We start from the raw sequence: 12900 nt of genomic DNA on the forward strand, positions 1-12900 counted from the left end.
CCTTTAGCTCTGCTCTGGAGTGGTCCCAGTTCATATTCCTCCAACCCAGTTTTGCCAACTTCAACACACTGACCTCCTCATCAGCATCTCCAGGCCTTGGATGTGCTCATCACAAGAAAGAAAGGGGCAAGCCATGCTTCTTGGTGGTAGGGCAAGTCATTCCAAAGAGCACATTCCCAAATCCACCAGTGCATGCTGTATTCTTGCTGCCTATAATTATGCTGATTATAAAGAGCTTTCCAAAGTCAAAGCAGTAAGAAGAGATCTTGAGCTTGCTTAAAGCTTCCATTTCTGTAATTGGTGCTCCTCCAAGTGCCAGGCTCTGAGTTTCCATTTAATCACAACAGTGTCAGTAAGGCAGGAAGCTTCCAAAGTCCATGTTATTCTCAGATATCTCTGGGGGCTTTACGAAGGCTACAGAAAGGTTGGATCCCAATGACTGCATCACCCAGGGGGCGAAAAATACTGACCAAAGTCCCTCTCTGGACATGAGCAACCATGTAACCTGCTTCAGTTTCCCTATTTGCAGAAGTGCACATAATTCATATATCATGGAACATAAAGAAACACTCATGAATGCATTCAAATGGTATGCTCACACCACTGACCAGATCTGGTGTACTATCCATAGAGGACAGTCAGAAAGTTCAGCTTACACCCCGTAGCTGGAGCTTTAAGTATTCTATCAGCCTACCATGTTACAGAGGTGAATGGCTAATGACTTTTTCTCTTTGCTCTATACTGCGTCATGTCTCGTTACACAAGGAGTGATGCTCATGCTTGGGTCACTCTTGCATAGAGCATTCCAGAGCACATGGATTAGTGGGGAAATACTGGTGGTGGATGGATGGTTGGACTGGATGATCCTGGAGGTCTTTTCCAACCTCGGTGATTCTATGATTCTATGATTCCAGGAGAAGATTGGTACCTCAACCTGCACGTGTGCTGAGCTGTGCAGACCATGGCTACCTTCTAATCAGCACTTCATCTGGACTTATAGCTACTGCAGGTCTTGGCAGTACCTCCACGACTTTCCAGAGCAGCTCTGAGTTGCACAGGGAAGACACGTCCACAACTATGCAAACCTCCATCAGTCTTTTTCCAGAAGAGCAGGATTGCATGGGATCCCTTGGATGAGAGTAGAATCTATTATGGCACAGGATCCCTGGATACGGAAGGATCATCAAGTCCTTTATCCTGCCAGTCCTTTGTAAGATGACAGTCTCAGCATAGGTTTACAGACTGATCTGAATGGTTTGGAGCCACATGCTATTGAAACCCAAATACCTGCTGCCTTTTTGTGATGTGTAGGTTTGTCTTGGATCCCTTGGTCTTTAGGAGCATTTCCTAAGCAGGCTTCTCTCCGAGCTTAGGGGAGACTACTTTGCAAAAATCCCAGTGTTTGGTGGCTGCAGGTAAACAACAATATTAGGTCTAGCCCCTAAAAGGGATGGAATACATGCAGCTCTCCCACCTCAGGCTTCAGAGCATCCATGAGTGCAGAACGCACACAGATCCCACAGAGCTCCCCTACAGCTCCATGCTGGGCTCTGCATGATGCCACAGCCTCTGCCCTTCACCGCAAGAAGCCATGCCAACTCCATGCCCAGCTGATTCTGCACTGTTTCTCATCAAAATCCAGCTCCGGGGTTTGTTTGACTATTTTATCCTCGTAAAAATCAGGCCCCAGAATGCAAAGACTTATGCAAACGTGAAGCATAATAACAAGAAGCTAACCACGCTTTTGCATATCTTAAAGGAAAGGTTAGGTTTGGGTCCCATCTGTGTTTTGAAAGAAGTTCTGATTGAGTTCTTGTTTCCTCTGAACCAGCGTGCTAGTGTCAACACATCCCTGCGAAGATGAAAGGCCCTAGAAAGACATTTGATCAGATTAGCCGTGATTCAGATCATTGGAGGGAAATTATTAAATGGGCAATTCCTGCCAGGGAACATGAAGGATAAGAGAGAAGGTTGGATGGAATGAGGTTGGATGAACTCGGTTTGTAAAATCCTGAAGGCCAAGTTCCTCTAAAACATGTGAACAGTGGTTTTCTTTTTTCTTTTCCTTTTTTTTTTTTTCTTGTTGGTTGCTTATGGTTATCGTTGCACTGAGCACACTGAGGCTGCAACCTCCAGCTCCTGTGCTCCCAAACAGGTAGAGCCAGCTCATGGAGCGGGGCCAATGCGCGCTGCCGGCTGAGCAGAGCAGGGTGGGTCGGGGGCTGGAATGCTCCCGCTAATTAGCTGCTGTCAAAATAACCCCAGGTGACTGCAGGTAAGCAGACCCCCAAGATAAGCAAATCAGCAGGATGGTCTGGTATCAGTAACCCGCGTCTGCTGCTCGCAAAGCAAACATCCCACTATCTCCTCCTCTATCGCCCAATCTCTCTGTCGATCTAATCATTGTCGTGTATGTCTCCCTACCTACTCTGTTCAATGCAAGCACGTTTTATCTGTCTTTCTGTTGGCTTGGTCATGTGTGAAAGGCTCAGCGGTGGTTCCCCCCCAACCTCCCGTAAATGTCTTCTGAATATTTCATCTCTGTCTCAAGGCCTGAAACTCACGGTCCCTCCAACTGCCCCAAATTACCCTTGTCTCCCCATCCGCCTGATGTTCCTGGAAGGCTTGAGACAAAAGGAAGCTGTGTGCCAATTGGGGGTTATTAGCAGAGATACACCATGCTCATTGTGGCAGGACTGAGTCCTTAATGAAAGGGGAAGGCGGAGAGGGAGCAGGGAAGGACAAGGCTGAAATTCTCCGCGGCGCCTTCCAGGTTAAAGGGATCACCGGGGTCTCTCCTGGCCTCGAAAGAAGGCAAGAAGAAAAGACGAGTCCCAAAGAGTGCTATGCAAAACAGCCCCGCTGGTCAATAGGATATGGGCAAGAAAAGAAAAATAATTGTATTCTGTTATCAGAAGCAACATGGCCCAACAAAAGGATTGCCTTCGCCCACCTGAGAATGGAATGCGAGGCTCCATTTTGCTGCTCTGATCGTATTTGACAGCCCCCCTCGAGACTGCCTGGTTGGTATGGCAAATCGTCCTTATTACCTGCTGGGGTGAATGAATCCCCCTTTGTGCTGGCACTGTCACGCTGCATTAGGTTGACAATGGCCCCAGATATTTTATATGAAATTTGCCCTCACTTGTGATTAGCCAGCACCAACTAAGTCATAGCAACCTAGAACTATGCATTGGCCGGGCCCCGTTGTCGGCCGAAAGGGAAATCCCTATTCAAATGGTTTAATAAAACAATCTAAAGGGCGTGTGAATCGTGAAAAGCATTTTCACTTTTCTCTTTAGCTTAATCTCATGGTCGCTGGGATATTGTGCTCCGAGCAGACCCCAGCAGGGTGTGGGCTAAGGTCCCCCATCAACTTCTTTTACAGCCTCCTTTTCTGCGAGTTAATGATATACCGGTGTGATTGCCTCCCGCAGCAAGAAGAAACACGCATTTGATGAAAAGGATGGACCTCCTAACACATCCTAAATGGCAACAATTTCTCATCCAAAGGTCACAGGTCATAACCTGGATTTTGAATCACCACCCAGATCTTTTTCAAAGCCTGGCTAAAGCTGGGGGGATTCTGCCGGGCCGTTTTGCACACAGACAGACACACACACATAGGCACTGAGCTGTCTCTGCTGAGGTTCCTGCTTGAGGCTTGAGTTTGGGGTTAGAAACAATGGTTTTTTTTTCCCCATTATTATTATTACTATTGCCTACAGTTTGCTGTCTTTTGCATCCTCTCAACCCTGCACTGAGAGGAAAAGTGCAAGCAAGTGGCAGGCAATGCAAGGTGCCTCCTACACAGCCAGAGCTGCACCCGGAGCTTGAGCAGCACCCAGGGCGCAAGGGGAGGGGAAGGAGAAGTGTAGGGTTCCCCTTTGTGGTTTTTGCTCCTATTTCTCGCCCTGGCTGGGGAGCAGAGGCAGGCAGTGGCAGCAGGCACAGGGTCTCCACAAGGCTAAGGAAGAGTCGAGTGCTTCCGTTTTAACATTTACCTAAACAGGGGAATGTGGTGCATGGCTGCATCTGCAAAACGTAACTGGAAATCCCCAGGGAAACAAGCTCTTTCACGAACCTCCCGCAGCCAGGCTTCCAAGGCCAGAGCTTTCAGATGCACAGGATCTCTTTCCCCCCCCCCCCCTTTGCTCTTCTCTATTTCCCCCCTCCCTCCCAATCCCAACACAAAATGTTGGCTGGAAGGGGCTCTTCCATTGCTCAATATTCTCCCTTGCAAGAAGAAAGGGGATGCAGGCTCGTGCACAGTGAAAGCAGCCCATGCTCTCACCGAGTTCCCTTTTGGCTTTGGAAATCCACATTAGCCTCTCCCAGAAGATGTTCACACCAGCTGTGGTCTGTTTCCACTGCAGCTCTCCACCTAATTGTAAGCTATCTGGGGCAAGGAGTGATTTTGTTATAATGTGCTTGTACAGTATTTAGCACAATGGAGCCCTGATCTCTGCTTGGGGCCTTGGAGTCTACTGTAATACAAATAATTAACCATAATAGAGCTGGGCAAATATCTTAATAAAACCATGGAATCAATTTGAGGCAATTAAGCAATTTTTTTTTTTTTCAGCTTGCAGAAGCTTTTGCTTTGCAGGCTTCAGTTGGAAAAGGAAGGAGGTTTGGGAGCTGGAAGAACTGCAGGGGAACTTCTCACTCCCCAGCAACCTTTGACAATTCTTTCTTTCCTGCACCTTTTCCCTTTTCCCCCTTCCCCTTTCCCTTCCTTCCTTCCTTCCTCCCTTCCTCCCTTCCTTTTCCTTCCTCTTTCTTTCTCTCTCTTTCCTTCCTCCCTCCCTTCCTCTTTTCTTTCATTTTTTTGGGGTTTCAGTTTCACACAGCTGGAGAGGCAGAGATGTTTTATGCAACTACCGGAGCACACCATACACTTTATCAATAGCTTGGGAAAGGAAACATGATTTTGAGCCTAGATCTGTGGCCCCTGGGGAATGAGGGGCTCACTCTCACAGCTTGACTTCAGAGCAGCTCACCTGCCCTGCCTCTGCCCCAGCTGCCCACCTGTTCCTGCTTTCTAATCCCTGGTACTTCAGCTAACAGCTGAAGCAATGGGCTTGAACACCTATTTAGACAAGGAGGAATAAGAAAATTGCAAATCCTGGGACACAGACTGGATGATTTACAAGCAATTATGACTCACGAGATAAGCTCTGGATGACAGATATTCTGATTATAGTTGAAGCTGTTGTACAGTTTGCAAGCAGAAAAGTGAGCTAAATATACTGAATATCTGTCTAAAGATGTATTCAGTTCTGTACTTGTCCATCACAGAGTGCACGTAAGGACATTACAGCACGGAGTGTATCTTCTAAGGGTGTGCAAATGAACAGATCTATAAGCTCATCAAAGCTGTAACCTCAAGAATGGAAATACACTACCCTCTTCTGAAGGAAATAGCTCTGTTACTCCATAAAGACATCTTCTGGCCAGGTGGGTGCAGATCTTGAACTCTGTTGTGCACAAATCTTATGGCCATACATCCCTGTGCAAAGGCAGTTTTGCTAAGAGAAGCCTGTGAAATGGTGATCATCCTGGTCTTGGTCCTGGTCATGGAGAAATGGGTCCTTCTACTTAAAAACTGACGAGGAGAATCTGCACCAGAGCGCTTTTAAGCTACAGCTCTCCCTGTGTTGCATGTATGTCCACAATGGTTCATTTTAGCTGTGAAGAATTAGCCTGTCACTCTGCAGAACAGAAAATGTGTCATCAGTTTGAATCAGGAAGCTGAGCAAGAGCATGCAGGGTGAATACTTGGCTAGGAGACCATCTGGCGGTCTGTCATATTTAACGTAAAGCCAAAAGCTTTAGCTCTTGGTAAATATCAAGAGCACAGAAATTAGATAAATGGAAGATCTCCTTCAGGTTCACTGTCAGTGTTGGACTATTTAACGAGGGTGTCAAGTGTTAGACAGAGTTTAAATGGCAATACCAAGAATACAAAGCTTGTAGCTTGGATCTACTTCTGATTTTCAATACTGGAGATCTCACATAAAACTGTCTGTGTTGGCCCCACCAAGTATGTGCTCGTACCTACACTGATGAGATGGTTGCTGTACAGTTCTCATTCTGTGGTGTGGACAGATGTCATAGAATCATAGAAGGGCTTAGGTGGGAAGGGGCCTCAAGGATTGACCTGCTGTGAAACATGCTCTTAGTGCAGGAATGAGCTCTGTGAGCAGTGTGTCTTCAACTGGAACATCCAACCTGATGCCCACCGAGAAACTTCCATACATGATAGTTTTCTGCTCCTCACTGAGTCACACAGGTTTCTGAACTGGTGACCAGCAAACGAGTCTAAAATTAGGATTAGCTGTTGGTACTGTAAAGCTTTGGACTCCTGCTACTGGATCCCTCCCATAAGCAGAACGGCAGCAGAGTTGTTGCAGCATGAGATAGCGACCTGACCTCAAAAAAACCCAACTTGCTGCGAAAGCAAACGATACCTAACACCTCCAGACAACTCTTTCTCAACCAGCCATCCTTTGTATTCATAAAACAAGCCAATTTCATTAATCTTATGCTTAAATTATTTTAAGGTTCCTTAACTCACACAACACCCACCCACCTAATTAGAGAGATGCATTTTTCTCACCCAGCCCCGTGTCATACACTCGTCAGCCCTTGTGGTGAGTGGAGCTGGAAGCGTGCACACTATGGAGATGCTCTCTGCTATGGAGATGATCTCTTCCAGCCTGCTCTGCACATGGGTTTGATCCTCCCAGGCAAGGAAAATGATGGACACCCAAACTGCATAACTGCCAGGTGGTGTTGAAAGCTTCTTTGAGAAGAGGGGGTGTGAGCAAGTGGGAAGAAGAGGCAGGTGCTGTGGGTTTTGTTTCGCAGAAGAAATGTAGGGTTCCAGCTTCCACCTCTGTCAATGGGTTCATTTGCATTAATCCGTCATAAGCCAAATGAAAACCTTTGCTTTGATGAAGCAGTCTCTTCCTCAGGCTACATCACTACCAATTTTGATTCTTCTCTTTTGTATTGTGAGTCTGCTACAGTGCTTTGCCAGCCTGCACAGAGAGGTGGTGGGTACCCCATCTCCAAAGACACTCAAGGTCAGGCCAGATGGGGCTGTGAGCACCTGATGGAGCTGTGGGTGTCCCTGTTCATTGCAGGGGAGTCGGACCAGATGGCCTTTAAGGGTTACTTCCAACTCAAATGACTCTATGATAGCACGAAAACTTGCAACTCCCAGCTTATAGCTCTTGTTCTTTTTGCTTCAAATACACTAAATGCCTATTTGCTCTTAGATTAGCCCTGCCTTCATGTCTGACAACTGATCATGATGTTATTCCTGATTTTGCATCCTAAATGCTCCTGTAGTTCTGCTGCAGGGTGCAAAAGAGCATCCACACCCCATAGCTGGAGCGTGGGCACCCCAGAGCTGGTGGGAGCAACACGGGACCCCTGACCCAACACATCAACTGGGATAGGAAGGAAGGATGATGACCTGATCTGTATCCACTGTCTTCAGTGACTTTAGTGGGAGTGGAAGGCATTTACCAGGTTGCTGGAGGAACCCAGTACCTTAAGGGATTACTAACGGCACACATTGCTTTCATCCCTGCCTGTCTTACAGCAGCAAATCAAAGTCATGCATCTGTGGCCTCTTGGGATGGGAGCTGTGTAAGATTTCTCTCTTGCTATTAAATGTAATCTCCCTTGGTGGCAACACTGACACTGCCCTATGTAATAAGTGGAGGTGGATGGTATGTGAAGCGTGAAAAAAAATAAATAAGAGAACAACCAAGAACCCTTAGGAAATGTCTTTGAAAATCAGTTACTGAATAAATCTGGTAAAGCAGAAAATACAGTTTGGCCATCAGCAGAAAAAAAAACATGGGGCTTCATTCCCTGACCGGCTCAGAAAAGATCCAGAAAAGCTTAAAATCATAAAAATCAGAGCTGGACGCTGCCCCTCTCTGCCTAAAGGCAGGATCCAGTCTGCTTAAGCTATCCCTGACAGATGTTTGCCTAACCTGTTCTCAAAAACCTCCCAGGTTGGAGCTCCCACCCCTTCCCCAGGCGATCTATTCTCATGCTTCACTACCCTCACCATCAGACCGCTCTTCTGAAGGTCTAACCCCAATCCCCCGCCTGCGGTTGAAGTGGACGTGAAGAAGAGCTCATCAAACTAACCCGGCCGAAGCAAAGGAGGAGGTGGAAGTGGGGAGAAAGAGAGGAAGATGAAGGAATGTTGTAAAGCAGTGTAGCATCCGTGATAAGAGTTGCGAATGGAGCTCATGTCCCTCGGCTCTGTGACTTGTGTCTGAATCACAGTATCAGTAGGGGAGCCCTTACCTTATTAATCCCAGTGGTACCCCTCCTTCCTCCTGGCTTTTTTTCCTATGCTCCCTCTTCCCACTCGTTTCCATCTCTCATGGTAATTTCCTTTGCCTTTCAGCACCTCACATGTGCCCTCGGAGGGAGAGGGTGTTGTAACACATGCAGTCTTTGGCTGATTCATCCTTTTGCTTGTGCATGACTAACACTCATGCTATTTGTCTAACTATTTCTATTGATGTACATTTAATATGTAAAAACTTAATTAAAGCGTTATTCATAAAAAAATATCTGGGCCAATTTAATATTTTTTTTTTTTAAATACCCACAGGGAATATTCCAATTAGGAGCTAAACGCCGGAGAACAGTGTCAGATTCCACCCCCCACCTCTAATCAAAGCAGAAGGTTTTGATATTATAAAGAAAAAGCCACCAAAACCACAACATTATTTACAGGCATTCACTCTGCAGGTGCAGAGATCAATCCCGAGAGCAGCTGAGAACTTCCAGCTCTTGGTGGAAACCAGTGGAAGGTACTCCATGTCTCTGAGGAGAAGCCAACTACGCACCCAGAGCCAGCTCCTCACCTAGTGGATGTGTGCTAATGCTCTGATTGGAAAATGTGCTGAATCTTTCTAATCAGCTTGGTCCTGCAACCTTTAATCATGCAAATGGCTCACGTCTTCGGTGCAGCTCCAGACTTGCCAGCGAAAGGCTTGCAGGAGTGAGTATGGAAATGGGAATTGGGATTTGTGCTGGCACAACAAAGCTTTTGACGTCTACAGGCCTGAAAACGCATCCTTCCAAGTGGATGCTTCTCCAAAGTTAGCAGGGAGGGGTAAAAGCTCTTGGGCTTGCAAATTGCATGGCCCAACAAGTCTCTGTAGTGGACAACGTGATTCAGGAGCTTAGCAGAAATATTAGCATTTCCTGCTTCCAGATAGGCAGGGACAACGCAAATAAAGGAGGCAAATAGAAACCATGACACCAAAAGCAAAGGAAACGTCATCCAGATTTGTTTATGCTAACAGGATCCACTTTGTTTGGGTCTTGGGAAAAGGCTGAGATCAAATCACCCGGTCTTTAGTTTAACATCATCCAGGTCTGATTCACAACCTTGGTCAGAAATTTCAGTCTCCAGCAGTTTAATGTAACAGTGTAGTGGTGGTTTAGCCTGAAAGTCTGCCCAGGACAACTCCCCATAGGAAGGCTGGGTGTGTTGTGCGTAGTGCCCACTGGTTGGGGCAACAGTGAGGATGCAAACGTGACTCAGGGTGGGAACCCAGTCAGTGCTGATGGAGGCCTGGAGCTTCTTCAGTCCTTCCCAGCATTCTACTGTCCATCACAAGCCACAAAAACAGCTCCCTGTGCCCTCTAACTAACTCAAGACTCCTACTGTGAAACTGCACAGCCTGAAGAACAGCAAGAAGCAAAATGTTCGGTCCCTCCCATCCCAAATGATCACCTTCACCTCAAACCTTCATCTGCTCCGTGGATGACATTTGCCCAGAGGTTTTTGAGGCCTTTCAAAGGTTTTTTTCTGGACTTGTGTAAGTCTGGAGAGGCTTCACTGTCATTCTGGAGCAGAAATGTCATGGGTTTTCTCAAACTGGAATGCCTATTTCCTACCCCCATCAGTGATGTCACTGCTGCCATGCTGAAAGTGTGGCCAACGGCAATGGTGTGCGTCACCACACTGAAGGAGTGCTCCCCAAACTCTCTAGCAGGAGGCTGTAAATGAGTCATGAGATTCATCCTTCAGGGATACCTCCAGGACCATTTAACCCAACTCTCCGGGCATTTTTATGAAGTTGCAAAGGCTTAGCCGTTTACTTGAAGAGCCATTTATGTCTCCAGAGGGAGATAGTAAGGACTTGAAGTATGTGCTGCTACGTGATTTGCCTCCATGGAGCAGCAGCCTTGCAGTACACACGTAGGAGATGTTAGATATGCTAAAATGGGAACACAGGCCGCCTCTTGGAGACTTAAGGAGGGATTATGGCAGATGAGTCCTCATTTAGTTTTCCAGAAAAGCAGTAAAGATAAACCTGGCTGCTCCTTTGCAGGGTGTTAAAGGGAGATTTCCTGGTGGGTGGATCTCCTCAGTGGGGCATTATTGTATCGGCAGTGGGGCGGGAAGGAATGGATTAAGCAAGTGGCAAAGGGGATATGGAACCATTGCGTGTGTTCACAATGGAGATGAGCTGGGGAGGGTGGAAAGCTGTCAGCGGGCTAAAGGCAATCAGGCTTGGGTCCTGGCTTATGACTGACCACATGGCTGCTCTTGAGCCGAATTTCTCCAGGAATTCAACTGAGGATCCCATGCTGGGTCTATCAGTGGTGACCAACAATAGGGCTGAGATGTCGTGGGGGCTGCTGGACACCCCTCTGTGGGAGGAAGTCAGCCACGAGGAGATGGTGAAGTTGAGACACCCAACATACACCGACCAAATTTATCCTGTATTTGAACAATGGCAGCGCTGGAAAAAAACATTATCTCCTGCCCAGAAATTACTCATTCTTATCATCTTCTTGCCTTTCTTGGTTATGTACTGTTTTTATGGTGTATTTCTTGGTTATGATGTAGATTTTGGTATGTTCTCCTTTTAATCTGCATGTCTGGTTGTCTGTACTGTATGTGCATAGGCACTACAGGCATCACAATAAACTCAGGTGCTGATTTTGGGGACTTGGGGAGGCCACAGAAAGTTTAGGAATTGAGAGCAGAGATGAGCAAAGCAGAGCTGAGAATGGTTTTTGTTTCACCCAGCTGTGGTCTCCTCTAGAGAGGAGAGAATTCGGCAGTGAACTGCAGAGGTTATTCATATTTCAGAGCCTATATTTGCCCTTACGAAGTACATGTCAATCTGTGAGACTCCAAGTCCTGCTAAGTAAATGCGTTTAACTTAAGATGCCAATTGCCCACCATCTGTGGATTCCAGTGGTCAAAAAAAAAAAGCATGAAAATGAAGACTTCTCATCCAGTAAATCATAAGCACAGAATACACATACTTCACCCAGGCTGGTTAACCTTGGTTAGCTAAGGTGGGTTAAAACAGTATTTAAGGCAAAGCATTCTGGGCTTTAGTTTGGGTGAGTAAGTTAAGTTCAAGGCAGATTTGTGTATTCGTTTGGCTGAGTAGCTGAAGTTCAAGCTGGCAGAGCAGGGGTGACACTTCAGCAGCTCCTGAATCACGTCGGGCTCTTCAATGTTTGCACACAGTTCTTTGCCCCAGCTACGGTGTGTAGTTAGCAAGAGGGCTATGCTGCTCAGGGACTAGAAAGCCCAGTACTGCTGTTAGTCTGGGCTGTGGCTTGCTTGCCCAGGCCAGCTCCAAAGGAGCCAGGGTTGTCGTCTAAGGTAGCACTGGTGCACCATGACCCTGAATTTTCTGATGTATGTTGCATGCAGCTCATAGAGTGGAAGATTTGCTATCACGCATTGGGATTCATCTCAAGCTCTCTGATCCCAGTCATAACCAAGCCTAGATCATCCGTCATTTTAATCCAGGTTACCTGGTTTTGTTACTCAGTGTGAATTGAGAACGCCCTTCCTGTTCTAGAAGGGTTGATAGGATCAAAGAATAGTCTAAAACATCAGCAGGCACAAACCTCTTGAGAGGAGCAGCAGCAATGGAATAGCAAAGTTCCAGTCAGCCCCACAGCCCCTCAAATAACCCAAGAGAAGTTATTAGTTATTATATTCTAGCAAGAGAAACCCAGTACGCCGTCAGCTTTTAGTAGAAGCACAGTAGTGACCAACGCCATAAAATACACAGATGCATGCAGTTGAGACTGCTTGATGCAGTGATCTCACTGAGTGGCAACACTGATGATTACAGCTTCTTTTCCAGAGAAGCTGTAATGCTGATACAAATATTTTTTAATTGCATCTTTCCTCCTCTGAAGGCTGTGTAACTACTACTCTGCAGTGAGCAGCAGGTGTGAGGCTTGTGCCAGAGCTCTAACGGTGAGTGTGGCTGTTAGAGCACAGTGTTACCCATTTCTAAAGCGTCTACTGGGAAAGGTAGGTTGAACACAGAGAGATGCTTGGATTCCTTTAAAGAAGCATAAAACAAACCCCTTTTTTTTTCACTCTTTCTTCTCTGTGGTGTTTGAAAGCATTGGCCTTACCATGAGTAATGAGTTAAATGTATGGTGGGACAGAAACTTTCAGAAGGCTAAGGGTTGTCTTGGGTTGAAGTGACAAAGCTTCAGGGACAGCATTTAACTCTTACATTTGATTATTCGTTCCTGCTATGTTTGGGCAAGCACAGAAACATGGTGCTGACAGAGAAGTTCAAAAGCTTCAGTGTCCACTTGGCCTCTTGAGAGCCATCAGAAGAAGGCAAGATGCCATTGGAGAGCTGCATGCAGCTCAATGGGGCTGTGCAGTATTTTGCTCTATTTGCGTTCTCCTCAACTTTAACACCGTAGGGGGATGTGTTGGATCCAGGTTTTAATTAATAAAGCCATATGGAGAACTTGGCAAAACCTATCATATGTAGGTGCCTTCCTCTCAGGAGCTCACAAAGTCACCTCCGATGTGTTCAGGCACAAGTGATGCGCGTGGAAACATCT

At 46.5% G+C, this 12900-nt stretch overlaps 1 protein-coding gene and 1 non-coding gene across 5 annotated transcripts in view; both read right to left on the reverse strand.

Annotated features, from left to right (window-relative positions):
- WNT3A (Wnt family member 3A) overlaps positions 1-12900 on the reverse strand; it is a 90881-nt gene that overhangs the window by 18660 nt on the left and 59321 nt on the right. The window lies entirely within an intron of this gene.
- On the reverse strand, positions 12083-12192 carry MIR6713 (microRNA 6713). The gene has a single exon (NR_105584.1). It is a non-coding gene; the product is annotated as a microRNA 6713 (primary transcript).

This window comes from Gallus gallus, chromosome 2, assembly GCF_016699485.2.
Source record: "Gallus gallus isolate bGalGal1 chromosome 2, bGalGal1.mat.broiler.GRCg7b, whole genome shotgun sequence".
Taxonomy (NCBI): domain Eukaryota; kingdom Metazoa; phylum Chordata; class Aves; order Galliformes; family Phasianidae; genus Gallus; species Gallus gallus.